This window comes from Uloborus diversus, chromosome 5 (genome assembly GCF_026930045.1).
Source record: "Uloborus diversus isolate 005 chromosome 5, Udiv.v.3.1, whole genome shotgun sequence".
Classification (NCBI taxonomy): Eukaryota; Metazoa; Arthropoda; class Arachnida; order Araneae; family Uloboridae; genus Uloborus; species Uloborus diversus.
Window position 1 is genome coordinate 29,324,956 of NC_072735.1, and position 21,656 is coordinate 29,346,611.

A 21,656-nucleotide genomic window follows, 5' to 3' on the forward strand; every position below is an offset into this window, starting at 1 on the left:
AAGGAAAGCGAATGAAAACTTCCATTTCCGTATCTCTTTTTAAAGCGAGGAATATGAGCTAAACTCCGTCCAATTATATGTCACACTGGAAGCGAAGAAGCCTGCTATTGGCTCTGAACAGGAATCCAATTTCGAAATTCTCACACTTCGCCGAATTTACGTTCTTCTTTCCGATAAACGCAATAGTCGAAATAAGGAGCGAGAGAAAGAATAAAACGAAATAAAAGTGGAGAAAGCTTTTTCTCCGGTTTTTTCTTTATCGTCTTTTTCCCGTTATTTCTTACCCTATTCAAGCAGTGCGAGTGAAAGTATTAGTGCTTTTTTCCCCATTCTTCAACATCCAATATATTCTGTTATAGATAGATATATATAAATCCTTTTCCGAGCAGTAAATATTTGGCCGGAAATGGAATGTGTTAGTTTTCTTTAGCTCCGAATTTTTCGTTGCTCTTGCTTTGTTATATTTGAATCGAAAGGCTGCTTCAGGGTTTTTTCAGCATCGTATTTAATTTTATTGGAAGCGAAGGCCACTTTAACTCGCCCATTTAAGAGATTAAACAAGCCTTCAAATCATTGGCTACCCCACAAAAGAGGAAAAGACATTAGCTCGCTTTTGCACTTCTCTGCAGCGCGATAATCCAAGCAGAACCTTTTCGAAAGTGCTTAGAAGAAACGAATGAAATAATTGAAAAAAGGTTATAATTATCTTTGTTAAATAATAATTGATCTTCGAAGTTTACATTAAAGTAAACATTAAGTTGAAAAAAAATTTCAGTCTGATTTATTTTTTACAAATTTTGCAATTGTACATTTTTTTGAATTTGAAATTTTGAATAATTCGCTTTACAGTGCAGTAAAGCAAAGGGGGGAAAACGCAAAACCCGAATATCCAAAAAAATAACAAGTGTTTAAACCTGTTGCAAATTACATCTTACCCTTCCAACAAGAAGGGGTATCCCAGCATTTTGCGCGTCGGGTTTGGGGGAAAAGGGGGGAGGCCGAAGAAAATCCTTTTTTTTTTTTTCATTATACAGTGCCGGCAAAATAAATACCGAATATTCAGCTACAATCTGGCCGAATGTTCTTTATTCGGCCAAGGGGCTGAACTAGGGGCCCACTAGGGAGCATGCCAAGGAAAATCTTGACAAGAAGTTTGCATGCAAAGTTTTTAATTGCCAGCCAAATGCAATTTTTTTTTTTTTTTTTTTTTTGAGGCTAGTATTACTTAGAAAAATTACTCAAAAATTGCAGAAACTACTCTACATTGTTGTACAGAAATTACATTGTATTCGGTGTGCGCGCGTTTATGTATGTTTTTTTTAAACAATAAAATAGCCTCTTAATTTGTAAGGATATTAATTAGGATTAACCCAATTGCCAAATTTTACATTGTAGAATATTTCGCAGAATTGTAAATTGAAACTCTGCAAATCATGTCTACAGTCGACGCTCGATATAACGACCATCTCCGTCCCAGAGAAAAAGGTCTTTATAACGAGTGGTCGTTATAAGAGGTATAATTAAAAAATATATACACGGTCATCATGCATGCCCCGCTGTTCCGAAAAAAATGGTACTTTTTCAAACATTCCAGTTAAATGCCCAAATTATTTTTATCATAGGAATTTTTTAGAAAAATCGTGTGCAAAATATTATGACAGAATATTAAACAAATTTTAAAGTAGAAAATATAGGGAGGAAAATGTTACACACTTGCAAATCTGCTACTACTACCACAACATTTTCTGAAGATAAAACCAGACAGATGTTCGCCTTTTTGACAGAAGTGATTTTTGCGAAACATTATTTTCTGTTTCTGATATAGGTGATGAATTGTGTTTTTCTTGCTTTTCAAAGAAGCATTTAAAAGTCCCTTGAGAACCCCAAATTTTAAAAACCACTAGATTCAAACACCAAACTACCAACACATCTGTCAACTCCCTTTTCTTAGGAATCTGGAAATTTCTCGATTTTTCCTCCCATTATTTTTTTTTTTGTGCTAGCAGTGGTGAATGGTAATCCCTCCACCCCTCTCAAAGTTCGATTTGACATTGAAAACTTCAGGCAGATGTCCGTAAACAATAATCAAAGTCATTTCAAGCTACAAATTTGTTTATTGGAAAGAACACCAGAAATAGCGTCCGCTGAATTCGGTCGCTGTATTGGATTAGACGATACAAAAAGGTCGTTATAATGGGACGGTCTTTATAATGTGTGGTCGTTATAATGAGCGTCGACTGTATATTTTTTAGAATTGTACTTTGAATTTCGCAGTACCGTACTCGCTACTTAACGCAATTGAATTAATCAAATTTAAGCAATGTGCAAAACTCACCCAAACTAGAATTTCTTTATGGTACGGTTATTATTCCTGCACTTCCCTTTGCTTGAAAATTATAACACTTTATTTTCTAATATTATGATCGAACACTAAACTGATGCAACTAAATAAACTTTTCCATTAGAAAATGAAAAATTAAATACTTTAATGACATATGCAAAATATTATGTATTCTTAAAGGTTGCACATTTTGACGATATTCATTCGCTATAGATAGATCTATAGAACTTAATTCAGAGTTACATGTTTAAAATCTTTACTCCAATCCGATGTGAAGAAAACACAAAGTTTGCAGAAACCAACTCTAATTCATGAATTCTTTACTATACTCTAAAATATTTGGAAAATTCCTTCTCTTAATCTAAAATGTTTCTATTTTTACTCCCTTTTCCAAAAAGAGGAAGTATTGTATTCGCGAAAAAATTTTCACTCAAAATTCGGCCTTAATTTCAATTTTGCTCACCACGGAATAAATGTTTTTTTTTTTTTTTTTTTTCCCGACTCGACCACACGCAGACAAGTAAGTGCCTCAGAACTTATAAATACCCGAAATATCCATTTTAACATTCCCTGAGTTAGTTACAACGAGTTTTCTCGTGACGTCTGTATGTATGTATGTATATATGTGCGTATATGCGTATGTGCGGATGTGTGTATGTGCGTATGTATGTCGCATAACTCAAGAACGGTATGTCCTAGAAAGTTGAAATTTGGTACGTAGACTCCTAGTGGGGTCTAGTTGTGCATCTCCCTTTTTGGCTGCATTCCGATGTTTTTAAGGGGGTCTTTTGCCCCTTTTTTGGGGGAAATCATTGTTAATTTCGATGTAAACTCAAGTGGTGATATAATTTGTCGGACACTTGGCGATTATATCGCCAGTCTTTTGGTCACCAAGTTTTGTCGCCAACTTGGCGACAAATTTGGTGATATATTTTTTTTTAATCTGGTTTCAATTTGGCCACTGTTGGTGATATTTAGAGAGTGAATTATTGAATCACATTAAAATTTCCAAAAATGGGAAAATGACATTAAATTGGAGTAAAATTAAGTCATGTGAGGCACACATCAGCTCGTTGCAATATACTGTTTAGTAATTATGAACGAGATGAAAGCTAGAAGCAAAATCTGTGAGTAATAAAACTCGATGAAAGCTAAACATATTCTTTTAAGGTGTGAAGAATTTTTAAAATGCTGTCCCCATAACGGAGAAAACCAATGGATCATTTAGATTTCCGATATCGCTATCATTTGAATTGCTTCCAAAGAATTTTAGAATTCAAAAATTTTCAGTTTAATATTAGTATTGAAAAGTTATTTTGTGAGAAAAACCATCTGTGCAATTTTTATTTAGATAGTGTTAAGTTACTGATGAAGTCAACTTTTTTTTTTTTTTGGCCGAGTTTAGGCGCCAATGAAATAATTATTGTTTCATACGTCACTTGAAAGTGTACTGTCTTTTCCGACATAATTGGTCTTGATAAAGACTGACTGAAGTCTTTTTAGACTTGATGGTTCAGTAAAGATATAGAAGTGGATGCACTTTGATATTGCTTACATTTTAATCTTATTGGATGGAAAACGCGACAAAAAGAGAATATATATCTTCGCTATCATTTTCAAACATTGTATAACTCATAGTTCATACCACTTATACTGCTCATACTTTTCCCTCTACTTTGCTAAGACTTAGTCTAATAATTTCCGTGTTCTGAAAACCAGAATTAATTTAAAAGATATGTACATAAAGAAGGGGTAAAAAAAAAAAGAGAAAGGCAGTACGTCTTTTGCATTATTAGGGGCTTCAGAGTATTACTCAACGACTACCTAAATTAATCCTTTAGAAGATAGTTAAAGTTAAATTTGAATTTTTGACATTTGAATGTAAATTATGTTTTTTTTCAATCACGTGTTGCGATAGGACCCTACTCGTTGGGTCTTGTGTGTGTACGTGTGTTCAGGTATGTATATGTCTGTAGGCGTGTATGCATGTAGGCATGTGTGTGTGTGTGTGTGTGTGTGTGTGTGCGCGCGTTTTTGAGCATAGACACCTTCGTCCAGGAGTGGTCCCGCTTCCGGGGGCCTAATTTTACTCCTCCATCTTTTAAAAGTAAAATCTGCTGACGTTAAGCCTTGAATGAGCGCAAATTATTTCTTACCATGGCGACGAAAATATGTTTTCTTAATAAAAATTAAAATAACGAGCTAGACTTATTCTCGTCGTCATGGTAATCTAAAAGCTCAGAGAAACAACAACATTAGTCAAGTGAGCTTAATAAACAATTCATAATTGTTCAAAAAAAAAAAGGGAAAAAAAAACACCTTAAAAAATAATAATTTTTTTCTACATGCTCTCATAAGATAGCTTTTCGCAAAGCACTATATGTGAAAATTTGAATAACATAATTGTTGCTTCTTTTTTTTTTTTTTCCTCATCCTTTTTATTATTGCCATTTTGAGTGCACAAAAGGAATCTCACAGAATAAATGCCACTGCTATATAAAACATATTTTTTCCCTTTTTGAATCGCTCTTTCACGATTTTTGTCTTTTATACATATAATTCCAACATTTTTGATAATTTTTTTAATTTTTGGGTCGTAAATAAGAAAGCATATTTCACACAAAAGAGCGACACAACTTCTTCTCTACAAATCAACCTCCAAGCATCTAAAGATTCGTATGAAAGACGTTTGCGACATTCCATTTAATATCTTCTAAAAATTCAACTGACAGAAAATATCCCCCAAAACAAGAATATAAAACGGACAGCCTTCCATTTCCTCTCCGATATATACCGAGGAAAAAGGATTTGTGAATATCGGTCTCTGTGTATAACTGGATGTGCTATAAAGAATAAAAACTCCTATGATAATCGCTCGATCCATTGCTTTAATGGAGTGAAAAAAAAATCCGAAAGGGCGTCCAGGGGGAGGGAGGTATTGAAGAAATAGCTTTTTCCCGAATCTCGTTTTGCTTCTTACTCTATTTCGGAGATGCCTTTATCGAAGGCGGGAGCATAAATTCGGCGAACTGTGAGAATTCGAAATTGGATTCCTGTTCGACGCCAATGATTTCTCCTTCGCTTCCACTGTGACATATAATTGGACCAAAGCGTCACTCATATCCTCAATTTTAAAAGGAGATACGGAAATGGAACCCCCATCGTTTATTTTCTTTCGCTCATCTCGTCTTCTATTCGTTAATTTCCATTTATTTGTTGTGTTTCATCTCAAGATTCAAATAAGTGCTTCGTACTGGTTGTTAAATCTAAACATATTTAACTCTAGGATGCAGGTACGGGACATTTAACCAATGTCCATTCCTCACTTCAACATACTTCAACTGAACTTAAGTCTATGACGAGAAACATAACAACGTTAAAGCAAGAACACTATTTATTAAACTGGTTAAAACATGTTAAAAACTTTCGAAGTTACATGCGCGTGCCAAGAAAAAAAAACTTTGACCGCCACAATACCGGCAGTTTTATGCATTGTAAACACAATGTTGCCAAAAAAAAGTTAATGTATTAGAAAAAGTTAACTTGCATAAATAACATGAATTAATTAACATAAACACGGAATTCTAGAATTGGAAATTTTCAAATCCAGTTCCAACACTGGTATTATATCTTTGGCAACTCAGAAATTGAGCAGCATGAAAAGAGGACGCTAAGTGGTTCGCAAGTTTACGACTGTTACCAGGGGTGGACAGACTACCATTTTAGAGGGGGTCTTACGGAAGAAGGATATCCCCACTCCTCCTTCTCTCAGAAAAAACCTACGATTTTGGTTGCAAAAAATTTCCGAAACTGCTTGGGTGTCAATAAAAAGCACAAATCGGCGAGGAATAAGGAATAATGCACCAAATAGGGCAAAAACATTGCTAATTAATTTCAAAGGCCGTGAAAAGAAGTAGTATTTAAAATATTTACTTTTGAAAACTTTTAATGAAATAAAAATATTACTGCAATCATTTACATTTTACTACATTCATAAAATGTCTGAACACAATGTGGATGCATACCGGGCCGCCGAGAGCCAAGACGGGTCTCTAGTCAGTTTGGTCGTCAGCCCCCCCCCCCCCCCCCCCCCACCACCATCCCCAAAAATTATCAAATTCATACTACTTCGATTCAGGGATGGTTCCCCTCAAGGGACGGCCATAAAAAAAATATATAAACATTATATATATATATATATATATATATATATATATATATATATATATATATATATATATATATATATATATATATATATATATATATATATATATATATATATATATATATATATATATAGATATATATATAGATATATATATATATATATATATATATATATATATATATATATATATACATATATGAAAAATTATGTAAAACGCAGCAAGCATTTGCAGTCCTAAAATTAAAATATTTCACAATTGCATAAAGAAGATAGCTTTGAAATGAATAAAAAATAAGTTTACTTCTCTAAAAGGAATTCAAAATAATTTAAATAATTTATTTAAAAAAATAAAAGAGGAGTAGCAATTACTATGATTGCTTTTGAGTCAATCATTTTATGGGCATTTAACGAAAACCATAATGCATGATTTGCAACAATTATATGGCTTTAAATTCTGTCTCTAAACATCTTCTTTTTGGAGAGATTTGGTTCATCGTGGATATTCGGAGATCTGGCTAAGAAGGGATCTTCCCTGCCGTAATGTCATGCTGAACCTTTGTCATTTCGTGAAATTTTCTCTAGAAGTAGGGCACTTATTGACATCTTCTGGAAACAATCGCCATCGCATCCGCTGGCCCTAGTAGAGCTTGGGCTTTGGAGATAGCCGGCAGGGCAAGACGTCTTTGTCTCGGGTGGCTTCTGGTCACCTTAGATCTCTAAGATTCTACCATGATATTAAGACTTTCTCGAGTTGTACCAAGTGCAATGAAAGTGAGGTCACTGCGGATACCTTACTCTATGGTGTTGCCTTGTCTCAAGAAGACAAACTGGACAGACCTGGTCTGATGTTGGATGAATGGACTCATGGACCTGATCTGGTTTTAGATCAGTGAGTTTTAGTAACACCAACAACAGCATCGACACCAAACACATACAAATTTAATTTCGTTTCTTCTTGAAGTATTTGGATTGTTGATTAAACATACAATTTTTTTCAGCCTCCTTTTTTTTATCTTTTTTCGCAAAATGAATCTCGAATTATCCAGCATGCCGGATACTTCGAATTTCCTGGCATGTGATGTGGTCACTCTCACTTATTTCCGGCATTGTGTGTATTGCTGCCATCATCCACAAATTAGAAAAAAAAATCAGGTTGCAATTTGGAAAAAAAACCTTAAGAAAAATCTACCTATCGCTACACAGTAAAGCAACATCATGTGATTAAGCACAATTTTCGTAATTTACAGTTTCATAATTTACAGAAGTTTTCAAGAAAAACGATATTATAAAATATCTGATGTGGACCCCACACTACTTCATTAAGCGACTCTTAAGTAATCTATGTTTTTTAATCTCGAAAAAAAGGGACGCGTGTATTCTTGTAACTTGCGTTAAAAGTAATATCTAGTTTTCTTAAATGCATAAATTTTTCAGACACACTCTTACGTCTATAAAAGATTGGTAAACATTGGAAATGGTACTTTCAAATATAAAAAAAAAGTTGATGTTTTCGTCAGCGTTTTAAATCAAAAGTTGCGCAAAAACTATATGGAACATGTGTAAAGAACAAAAAATAATAGCACCTTGGAGTGAGCCAAAAAAAAATTTTTTATCTTCTCTCTTAGTTTGTTGTCGAACCGATACAAAAAATTCTTTTAGATAATCATTTTCCAAACATTGACAATTTTAAACTTGATTCAATGGGTATCTAGCTAAATATCACTAAATTGATCCCAGAAATGGAAATTTAGTTCGAAATTTGAGTGCAATTTTTTTTTCATGAATATGTTACTTTTACTATACCACTAAATAAATTTATACTCTTGAGCGAAAATAATAATGTGTTGATAATGTAACAAAGGTGAAAAAATCAGTAGTCATTTTTTTTTTTTTTGAATTTGCTATACGAATGTAAATTTGCAATCAAAAATTAAATTTCTTACCAGTGATTGCCAAGTTTTACTCTCATTTAACTTTGCATTTTCCCATGCTTTGACACGCCTCTAAGAAATTTCGCTTTGTACATTTTCTAGGCTTGTGCTAAAGAATACAGAATTTTTGAATACGTAAAGAAATTTCTGAAAGCAAACAAAATAAATACCCACAATATTACTTGAAATGAAAACCGACTTTAAAAATTGTTTGCGTTGTATTGTGGCAAAATGATTTGGGAAGTATCCAGTTGAAAGAAAAAGCACGGGAGAAATTCGGCTCTAAATTCTTAATCCCATTTTGCGTCACTACATGCGTTTACAATTTGAAGGGAAGGGAAGTGAAGTGGTAAAAAGGAATGAGAAGACAGAAAATAAAGGCCCCATCAAGCCTTAAAGCTCCATTAGATGAAGGAAATTGCCGTGTAAACGCTTATCTTTTTAAGGATGAATTGTATAATGGTATTTAGGGGAGCCGCCTTATCTTGGGGCGGAGAAATGAAAATCCGACAGCTTCTCATTTTTGGAAGGGCGTCCGGGAGGGAGGGGCGTAGGGTTTTATCATGATAAAGGGGTTGATGGAGCTGCCCGGGGGTTTTTCAGCATATTCCGGTCTGTATCGTTTTGAGAGCCACTATTTGCTGCCCGGATGTTTTGACGGGGAATATATTTGGATTAAATTGACCGCTGGAAGTTTTGCTTGTTAGATGTCAGTCATTTTCGTGGAAGAAAAGGGATACATATTACTTTTTGTTGCGCTTAAGGATATTTTTGTGGCTCCTTTGATAGGAAAATAAAATAACATGGAAAAATGTAAAAGATTTTTCAAAAAGGAAATAAAATATCAGTTTTAGTTCGTAAACTGTTAGTTAAAATTGAAAAGATATGTACTTGAACATAAAGTAGAGCAAAAAAAAAACATAATAAAAATCAAAGTAACATAGTAGAAATGCGCAGCATAAATTTAAACAAAACGTAAGAATGAAAAAATATTACATAGAATATACTAGATTAGAGCTTACAATAAAGATAAATAAGGATAACAAGGGGAATATCCAAATAAGAATTTAAAAAACAATAATATACGGGAAATAATTAAGTAACCTGTAGCCTCCGCTGAATATGATGACTCTGGGATAAGTAATAACAACAACGATTGATGACAATAAGCACAGGAGAAAATTAGATAAATTTACCAACTTTCACCACCTATGCTGAATTTCAAGATAAAATACGCACTACTAACATCAGACGGTGCTCTTCGATTTCAGATTACATTCACACATAACAGGCATTGCTCTTGTTATAGGGTGTCTTGAAAAAGACTGTTTTTAAAAAATTATAGCAGGAAAACGGTAAATGATAAAAAAAAAAAAAATTCTTGCCGAAAACTCACGTGGTGGGTCGTAATCCCCCCCCCCCTGAGTTCCAAGTTTTAGTTGAAATTTTTTCCAATAGATGGCACTGCTGATAGTAAGCCCGTAAATCAGAAAAAAAAATTTAGAAAATTACATCATCATTTTTCGAAAATAATGAACAAAAGAACAAAACAATATTTTCAAACAATCGTCGGCTGTAATCCCATGTCGCAATCAGAGGAAAATTCGGTGAATTTCAATTCTTCTTTTTTGACTTACCGGCTTACTATGTGCAGCGCCATCTATTGAAACATTTTTGAACTAAAATTTGGAACTGTGAGGGAAAAAATTTAGGGTCCACCACATGAATTTTCTGTAAGAATTTCTTTTTTATCATTAACCGTTCTCCTGTTATAAATTTTTGAAAACAGGCAGTCTTTTTCAGGACACCCTGTATAAAAGAGATAAATTAGAAAAATGTTTAACGTTTTTTGCATTACGGTGGAAGTATACAAGAAGAGGAACATTTTTAATCTAAGGAATTAATGTAAAAATGTATTGACTAAAATGAATAAACTGTTACTTCAACTCTTAAACGAAAACAAATCAATACAGATGCGTTTAATTATACCAAAATAATTTGTGCCACAAAATATTCCAAGATTCCCAAGTTCGAAATAAATTTACGAATTACTCCTTTAGATGACGAATTTCATCACTGCTTAGTTACATTGGGGGAGATTAAATTGAAGGGTGACAGATATGTTTATGCCAACTCTAAGTTGATTAAAAAGAACGATCATAGACTCTACGGAGCTTATTTAAATATATATATATATATATATATATATATATATATATATATATATATATATATATATATATATATATATATATATATATATATATATATATATATATATATATATATATATTGTGCGTCTTGTAGTCTGCAGTAATTGCTTACACATTTTATAGAGCACATTTACCCTGGCTATAGGGTGGTAACTTACTGAAAACACATTTACAGAGTTTATTAATATTTTATATATAGTCTAATTCTACATAATAAGACCTCCAGCACCTATTTTGATTAGCTGACTTCGTTGAAAAGAAAGTACTAAATCATAGACTCCTGTCATTAAGATGTCAAAAATAGTTTCTAAGCAAGCTTTTGGAGCTTTTACGCAATTTGAACCCCTGAAAGCATAAGAATATAAGTTCCAAAATTAAAAATTTAGAGTTGACCTGTACAAATGTAGGGAGAAACTTTTCTGTGTCCTTGGCAAAAACCGGTAGTTTTTCTACACAGCATGATTTAGAAAAACTTTTCCCAATGAAAGTCTTCTTAGGGTTCCAACTTTAAGCACGTTTTACTGAAAACTTAAGAAAGTCTACTTAATACATCCTTTTGCTTCTCACTGCTTCAATTGTAGTTTACCTTTTATGGATGCGAGAAAAAAGTTTCTCGCAATAACAATGATTTTGAGCGCGGATGAAAATACTCTGAAAAAAAAATGCTACTGCTGTATTTTTTACAACTAAGTACAAAAGCATCACAATTTTTCGTAAAGCTCACGGCTTCTGACCCGTGGTGATCTTCCGGTGGCTATTCGAGATGCAGAAAATCGTCGATGACTATGTCGTATAGTTATGCGACGTGTAAAAGATCCCCTGGGCATTCATTTGGCTTTGAATGCTCTAGGCAAAATTAAATACTAAGTACAATTTCGCATCGAAGAGAGCCCGGGTGCCTCCATCTGGTGGAAACTGGGCTTCAAAATTATCTGTCCCCTTGACATCCGCGCCTTAACGGGGCGCGGGATCTGTGTGATCCCCGAAAAAGCATCCAGTAAGATAACGGCAAATGAAAGACTGGATGCCATATCGGGGGAGCGCACTAGGTCAGAAAAAGGTAAAGGCGCATAAAGCAGCTCCATAAGAAAAAAAAAATATTACTGCAAGAAGGAATATTAGATGAGTGGACAAAAAAAAAAAGCTTTTAAAATGGGGTTGTTTCCTTCAGTCAAAAGTACTACTTTTAGTCACTGGAACTGATAGAATAAAAAAAAAAAAAAAAAAATGGAGCGAGAAAAATTTTTATTTTTTCAATGCTTAATTTTTAATAAATTTTTTAAAATGTCCTATTTTGAAAATAAGGCGTAGTCTTTATGACGTCACAAATGATGTACCTTGGCACATCTGTCTACCGCGTTCCATGATAATCAAGAAGCGAATTATATATTGCGCTCTACGCATGCTATTAACCATATTGTTGCCAACACATGTGAGTAAAGATGCGATTTACATATTATTCTCTCTGAATGGCATTCAATTACTTGTGATGTCATCGGCAGAAGCGTAAGCAATATAATTATTATATAGCGGCTCTATACACAGTGACAGCGCACCGACTAAAGTTTTTTTTTTTTTAATATTAAATTTAGTCAAATTATTTTAAAAATGGTCAGTTGCTATGTTTTTAAGCATGATCTTTCAGAAAAAAAATACTTTTAAAATTTCGGAAACGACCCCATTGTCAGCAACTTCTCCAATGTATATTCACCTAAATTCGAAAAAGTCAAGTAATTCAGCCAAATTGGCATTCCATAAGATCAAAGTAACATATAGAGAAAAATCGAACAAAAACCATCAAGAAAAGGATTTTTTTTTCTGACAATCCTGCCGCTCTTCCAAACTCTATTTCGGCAATTGCTTTTTATCGCCGATAAAGAGAGGAGCGTTAATTCAGCGAAGTGTAAGAATTCCGAAATTGGATTCCTGTTCGACGCAAATGGTTGCTTTGCCTCCACTGTGACATATAATTGAGCTGAGGCGTCACTCATATCCTCAACTTTGAAAGGAGAGGCGGAAATGGTGTCCTTTTCCATTTATTTCCTTTCATTTATCTACTTCGGGATTTCTTTTGTACATTTTGTTTTCCGTCACATTCCTTCTTTGGGTGGTGTGTATCATGTTTAACATTAAATTCTGTTGTATGTAGTTTCGATTCCTGTTTACGAAATTACCTTTGTCGTTTTCTCTTATAGGCGCCCATGTTGAAAATTTAAAAGGGGGGGGGGGTCAGATATTTCCCCCATGGAAACCGATTTCAGAACAGATTAGAGTTATTAAAATTTGACATTTTTAATAACTTATTTGTTAATGACTGGAGAAGAAATGTTTTTATATTTTTGCAGAGAGAAAAAGTACTAAAAGCAAGAAAGTTTTAATTTCTAGAGGGAGGGGGGAGGGTCTTGAGCCCCCACTTTTCTCCTCCTCCACCCCGCCGCACACTCCATTTTTTTAATAAAGCGGCAACTTTCTATTGGAACCTTTTTTATTAAGCTAAGGTAAGCTTAAACTTGCTTGATTTATTAACATATAAATTGAAGCAAGCAAAAAAATTCAAATGCGTTGATATTATTTACATAAAACATGTAATATTTATTCAAATGGTTTTATTTGTAATATTCAGTATGAATATTTTGAAATGTGATTAAAATGTATTAGCTTATATGTTTGTTTTTTCTTATACTGATTTTGCAGTGAAATATGTATTACGTAGATATTGTTCATTATTACTAATTTTAGTGAATCAAGACTGGTTTACAATAATACTACCTTCCACAAAGCTCCACATGAAAGTTTTTAAACCCTCCCCGAAATTATTTTCTGGTTACGGCCCAGGCCCAGGCCTAGTTGACCTGTGCAGTAATCAGACCCTGAAAGCATATTATGCATTTAGTAACTGAAATGTGGTTTCTAGCAGAAGTAAACGATGAACACTCATTGGATAAACATACATTTAAAATATGAGAGTAACAATGAATGCGAAATAGTAAGGAATTTTCTTGTGAAAAATCATGCCACAATACTGCACGGGACTCTCATATTGGATGCTCCACCTTTATGCTAAGTACACAAGTATGAAATATTTAGCCTATATGGGGAGAAAATTACTTCTTTAGTTAAAATAAAACATGATTCTCCATTGGTGTTGTCTGTTATGAAAACGTCAGCATTCGGCAAATGCTTCATGAATTCCCAAGCCATTACTCAAATGTAGCAGAAAACACTTGTGCTCTTGTCTGGAATTGAACCGAGTTTCATCAATTTTTCTGAGAATCAGCGAGAATTTTTCTAATGAACATTGAATTTATCCATTTTTTTACCGTTCTGGTCAAAAAATTTGGGAGTGTGACCGCCCCTCTCGCCCCCCTGTTTTACGCCCTTGGTTCTGGGGGGGGGGTCTTCGTTTAGCGTTTTGAGCCATGAAAATTGAAAAACATTTTGTCTTGTGGTTTAGTGGCTGTAGCAATAATGGGAAAAACTGCTAAATATACTGCATTATTCCATTTTGCTGAATGATAAGAACAATGCATTTTGAACAGTTAAAACGGAAATCTTTAGCGTTTACGTTCCTTTTACGCGTCTGGAAAAACAGCTGACGGTGTCTTCTGCCGATACTAATAATAAATGTTTAAATGTTATATTTCGTTTGCAAAAACTGCACAATGCACACAAAAAGCATGAAATCTTTATTTGGTTGAACGAAAGCATTATGCAGATATCCTTTGTGCTAGATTTATTTCCACTGGACAATCAAACAAAAAACTTTTTATTGACTTGATTGAATATGGAAAGTACATTTGAACTGGAGCTAAGCAATTGTCGGGAAAAATATTATGAACAAGATTAAAAGCACGAGAATTTGAAGTGGAAAATCATAATAACTTTAAATTTCATCCTGGGTGACACTGCAATTTCATCTGTAATTGGTCGAAAAGTGTAATTGTGAAAGATGTGGGCTGGTAATGTTTAATTCTCTTCATGAAACGTCAAAAGTTCTTTTTAAGAAAAGAGACAAATGACTTAGACAATATACATAGGATCAGCCATCGAGATTAATAACAACGCTAATGAAAACGATAACGTCAATGTTTGTCTAAAAGAGAAAGAGGATTGATGCAGGAAAAAAGTTTTGAACTTGATGGAAGAGCTTGGTGGTAGCGTTTTGTCAACGATTCGTATCTTCTTCCTAGTTCGTATGACCTCGATGAGCCGGTGATGAATGGAACGGGATGGGGATGGGGGTGGACGGGACATCCGATCGTCCCGCAAAAGAAAACTTTTGCCCACGGTCCTTGTCAGGGCAATTAGTGACTTTGACCTCGGAAGGTCTTTGGATGGATGGGGCAGGGCGCCGGTCGGATTCTTGTGAGTTTTTGCCAGCGCTTCTGAGAGGAAGGAGTGGTAATTTGTACAAAAAGTATTAGCTGAGCTCATTGAGCCAGCTTTTCGTTTAGCAGCGCTTTAGCCATGAACTCAATTCCACAATGATTGAACAATTAATAAATAGGCGGGAACATTTTAGGTTTACCCCCCCCCCCGCTTTGCCGACTGTAAATTTTCCTTCTCCCTCTCACTGAGAAATTCCATAAAATAGAGAATACTGTAATGGGTTACTCTTTCGGTTCGCCGACATTATTTTTCGGAATATAAAGGCAAAGGAAGAAATTGTACCACACACCTCAATTTTTTTACGGGGATTTAGTGCCACCAATGGCACCTTTTCAACGCTACTCATCATTGAAAGAAAAAAAAATACTAATTTTGCTAAAAAGATATTTAAAAAAATTTGGTCAAAATTTTAACGCAATTGCGGCAAATCAAGAAAATTTTCAAAAGTTTTCAAATTTTTTTTAGTTTTCAAAGTTTTTTATGTGCACTTTGCTCTACCAATTGCCTTTTTTCGTACTATCCATCAACGAAATTAGAAAAAAAAGCTTTACTTAAAATATTTCTACTTATGCTTTAAAAATCTCTTTCACAATGAAATTTTTGTCTTTGAACTTATTTATAAGAAGTCTCCTTGATTTTACGTGCGCATGTTTCCCAAATTTTCAGCTTTCTTCTTTGGCAGCATATTTAATTTTCATTTTTCTATGCCTAACCGTTTTCCCGGGAAGCTCGTATCGCAACGTGCAAACGCACAAGCAAGCAAACATTTTTATTATAAGTATAGACGAAAATAGGTTAGGTAGATTTCTTTATCCAGAAGTTTTTTTCCCACCAGAGGACGAATATTCCATTATTCATTTGTTGCGAAAGTCAAGAACAATCTCCCTAGGATCAAAATTTAATGCTGATGTATTGTAAAAATTATAAAGAGTCATCGTTTTAATTTTGACTTGGATGCATTTATTTTTTCTTCCTTTAAGAATTTTATGTGATATAAAAGCTGACTAACTTGACAATAATTAAAGACAGAACACAAACATACAAATTCATCTTCAGTATCAGGACGTAGGGTGAGGTTTCTATCATTTAGCCAGCTTCTTAATTGAACCACTTCCATTATTTTTTAACTAACTATTTTTGGTCACTTCACTTTACCATGCTATTTCACTATACTGATATTCCCTTCTTGTTCAAAAAAAAAAAAAAAAAGAAAGAAAATCCAATCTCTATCCCGCGGGATTTTGGCATTGTGCCAAGATCTCACGGGATTAAATTTATTTTTTTAAAAGTTAAAAATTTTTCATCCTCAGAAAAATATAATTTTTTGTGTGTGCGTTCTTGAATGGTAAATTCACCATTCGTCACAATAATATACAAAGTTTGTTGCTCTTTTTTTCAGATGTATGAGGAAGGTGATGCAAACTTCAGATGATGCTTGTGAAAAATTTCGTTTATGAGTGGCAAAAGTTGGAAAACGTTAGCACGGGAAATCGTTACGGGATTGGAAATCTTTTGAGATTTTGCGTTCTCAATCCCGAGGGATTAATCCCGTTAAATATCAAGCGGGATCCACGGGGTCGGGATTTTAGAATTGTAAATCCAAGTACAAAAGTTAAATAAAAACAATTTTTCTACTATAATTACTAACTAATTAAATTATTAATTAATTGTATAAAATATTTTTAACATATTTCATAGCTTCTTTAATTGGTTTCATTCCTATACAAATGCAAAATACTATCGAATGTAAGATAGAAACTTGCTGTTGAATGCTGTTTTCCAACTCTATTATCCATTTTGACACAGGATTCATTAAAATTGACAATATTCAACATTTATTTAATCCGTTATAACGTCATTGCATTTCTATTTCAGAATATACATCTTTTTTACTCCAAGTAATTGCTTTTTCATGCCCCATAACTTTCAGACGCCATTCGTATGTACTTACAAAGCAATCCGATCCTTTCGTCACTCCTACAACAGAAACAGAATATACTCGCCGCGACATTTAGAATGAATAAATCAAGTGAAATAAAAATCTGTCTCCCTTGTAAAAATAAATCCGGCACCGTGCACGTGCAAAGACGTTGATCCTCACGAAATTGCGTGCTAACGTATCCCTAGCAAATCAACTGGTTGACAGATAGGCTCTAATCATGATGCATTGACGCGATGTGTAACACGTCCGGCATAAAAACACGATGGTCGGGATTCTGAGAAAAAGTTATACGCTTGATAGATCTAAATGAGGAATGAGGAATCGCCCTCGTCTGTCATAATTGTGAGAGATTTCGCTTTTGCTGCGTTGGTGGACGAGGAAAAGGTTGATTAGTTGTAGCCTTAGGAGCATCAGGAAGGTCAAGTGTGTGTGTAAATATCACTTTTTTTTTGTTTGGGTGGTAGTGAGAGAAGCAGCATTTTTTAATGGACATTTGATTAATTGGATGTGGTTCTTGAAACTGTGTATCCGTTAGTTTAGTGGTGTGACTCTGGTGCTATTTTATGAACGGCTACAAAAACTTGTCTTTTGTAAATAAGGAAAGTGCTGTCACAGATGACACATGATGTTGCTGCTTGTTCTTCTTCTTCTCATTTTTTTTTTTTTTTTTTTTTTTTGTAATTTTTTGGACAACATTTCAAAGTGCAAATAACTGATATTTCATTATTTTTTTATTGTTAACTAGCGGTACCCGCACGGCTGTGTCCGTAGCAGAAATTGATCATTTGGTTGGTCACCTGTATATATACAAATTATGGATGATGAATTAATCGCCAATATGCTATGTTAATTTGCTCGACCATGTTATGGTAATTTGCTCGTTCATGTTATGATAATTTTCCCGACCATGTTATGGTAATTTGCTCGTCCATGTTATGGTAGTTTGCTCGTCCATGTTATGTTAATTTGCTCGTCCATGTTATGGTAATTTGCTCGTCCATGTTATGTTAATTTGCTTGTCCATGTTATGGTAATTTTCCCGACTATGTTATGGTAATTTGCTCGTCCATGTTATGGCAATTTTCCCCACGATGTTATAGTAATTTGCTCGTCTATGTTATGGTAATTTGCTCGTCCATGTTATGGCAATTTTGCCGACCATGTTATGGTAATTTGCTCGTCCATGTTATTGTAGTTTACTCGTCCATGTTATGGTAATTCGCTCGGTGCAGAGGAATTAAATCCACCAATGGTGGTAAAAATAAAATCATAGAAAAAGAACAAAATCGAATTTCCGAAAAATCGCTTCGTGGTGCTCATCCCTATGCTACGAACTAATTTTGTGCCAAATTTCATGAAAATCGGCGGAATGGTCTAGGCGCTATGCGCGTAACAGAGATCCAGACATTCAGAGACATAGACTTTCAGCTTTATTATTAGTTAAGAAAACCAAAGTTCGCATGTTTCCACTCTCAAAAGTCTCATGGTTATCACAATTGGGCAATATTACTCTTATGCAAATTTTGAAACTTAAAAAGGAATCTTGACAAACAACTGTATGATGCTGATTAATAGTTATTGCAGAAATGGTTTTGATGCCTGGTTGAACCGTAAGGTAATGTTTTTAGTGTGTCGGTATTCAAATTACAGCTTCCATTTGCAAAATATCCAAGCAATTAGAAAATCACCAAACAGATACATCACATTTCAAAATATTAACAAACATTGTGACAGTACATAGATTCTAGCTTACATGCGTGGCTAAACTGACCATTTTGGATGGTGAAATACATGCAAATGATTCCATGTGAAGTTCCAGTGAGGCTTTTGAGGCAAGTCCAAAGTCCAAATAGCAATTTATTTCTTCAAACAATCAGAAATTTGCAATGCAACACATTTTAAATGTTTATTGTAGGCTGTAACTCCAAGCTGAATTTTTCGACGGGGAGGGGAGGGGGAGATTACCCCCACAAACTAGTATACATACCTGGAAATGCCTGTGATGAAGTGAGGTGCGATATTAGTCTTTGAGACGTGTATAGTGAAATATTTCAAGTGCGAACTGTATTAAATTTCATGTTCAAATAATAATAATGTCGACTTCATTTGCTAATTCAGATTAATGTACATATAAGTAATACATTTGATAAGAGAAGTGGTATCTCTTACAAAACATCTGCTCTAAATCATATGTATTATTTCTTAAATGTGTTTTTTTTTCTCTTGGAAACACTATAACTTCCTTAAAAAGCCATCAAACTTCATAAGTAAACACAAACCTCATAATCAAATTCATTAGTTAAAATTGCTTTTAACTTATTTATTCGGACGATCTTTGACTATTTAGTGCTGAGGTTTTAATGGTTGCTTCTGATAATAAAACAAGCATTTCGACCCTTGTTGTTTGGGAAGCATTAAATTTAAAATAAATATTAGTAAATTTTCTTGTTTAATGTATTTCTACATTGATGTTACATTTGCCGATCAATTTTTACTTAAAATATAAAAAATCGCCCATCAAAGTATGACAGGTGAAAACTGCTTTATATATTTGAACCAAGCAATTACCTGTTTGGTGATGTTTTGATAGTTGAAATTTTTAACTCCAGTCGATTAGTCATAAACTCCAGTTAATAGCGTTTACTGTTGACTACTTTTTCGTTTCTTCATTCTTTTAAAATGATAGTTTTACCAGTAAAACAGTTAAATTACCCCATCCAGTTCAGTCATGTCTAGATGTAAAATTTCCGGAATTTTTGAAGTGCTGGAAAAAAAAAACGGTTTTTACCAGTTTTGTTCGGGAAAAATTGGAGAAAATGGAAGAATTGATTTTTTTATGAATAAAAATAATAAAAAAAATTTTAAAAACATGCTTTTCTTTTTTTCATTCAAAAAAATGAACTAAAAAGTGGAAAATAATTTTCTTTTATCACAAAAAATTTATCCTACATAACACATAAGTTAACATCAGACCTATTGTATTACGATACATTGAAATTATCATTTAAATTTCTGACTAAAAAGAAAAGCGTGGGCGCCGTATAACCCGTTTTATACTAATGAAAATTAAAAATTTAACATCATACACATGGAAAAGCAATTATTACCAGATGAATTAAATTTAAAGAAATAAATTGGTATGCATTAATTTATTATATTAGACTTAAGAAAATTAGAATAGAATTATAAAAAAATCACATTAAAAATTAAAACATAAACATTGAATTGAAGATTAAATCATTAAGATGGATCAAGATTCATATAAAACTACAATAAAAATATTAAGAGTGTTATAAATACACACACCAGCATTATAATAAATTACTAAATTAATTTTTATTATATTACGGCTCTGAAGTATCATAAGTGTAAATTTTTTACTAATTTTTAATGTCTGATTTTAAAAAAAATTTTCCACTTGTAAAGAGAACCTTATTGCAAGGTACAGTGGTTATTGACACGTAAGTTTAGAAATATGAACAATAAATAGTAGTCGATTGAAAATTGAATTTTAATGTTTGCATATACTTATTAATTATCCTTATAAGATAATCAAAAATATTTTCGATAACTTTATGATAAGGCGCCCACGCTTTTCTTTTGAGTCAGAAATTTAAATGATAATTTCAATGTATCGTAATACAATAGGTCTGATGTTAACTTATGTGTTATGTAGGATAAATTTTTTGTGATAAAAGAAAATTATTTTCCACTTTTTCGTTCATTTTTTTGAATGAAAAAAAGAAAAGCATGTTTTTAAAATTTTTTTTATTATTTTTATTTTCTACTTTTTAGTTTTAATTACAAAATACCAATATTTCTAGTATATCACATCACTAGACACATGCAAAATGCTACTTTTTCCACACCACTTGAGAGGTAAATAGTCAGAAACGTTTTTTTTTTTTTTTAATTGTGGTTTGCCCAGTAGGTCTAGTCCACATTGAAAATTCAAGCATTTTTGACAGTACTATTTCGTATTCTTTCATCATTTTCACTGTACCTCCGCATTCTCTCCATTTCCACAAGAGCATCATTATTGCAAGGCTTCTTGCCAGTTAATTTTGTGCAGTCGAGCTCTTCTATCCGGAGTCCAGCAAGAGATCTTACTCTGCTCAAGCTTACGTACGCTTGTCCTTCAGCAAATAGTTTATTTCCAAGATAGACAACTGCATAGTCCACAGTACTTCCCTGCATTTTATGTACAGTTGAAGCCCACGACAAAATCAACGGCAACATTCGCCTTTCGGCAGTTCCATAACTGTATAAAGCTGGAAATTGAATGGATTTCGGCTCGATTTTGTGTATGCCGTCTTTACCGAAATTGATGAGAACAGATGGTATGTCCTCGGCATACACTTGAGCTCTGCGAAAATATGGCCAAACAATCTCTTTTACAAATCCTATAGCTCCATTAACAAGACCTTTGGTGACGTCAATATTGGCTCTTAACATAACCTTAGCTCCTACGAAAATTTCTAATTCTCGCGGTAAACCTCCGGTCTTGTTAATGTCTTTTGAAATGATGCTATCGATACTTGTATTTTCGTTGAGTTTTTTTGTTGCATCGATTAGTTGATCTTGGGCACGAATTTTGTAGATACTAGTATTTTTGCTCCTGAAATACTGGAGAACTCGATTGTTATGTTCATCTACCTGCTTGTTAGTT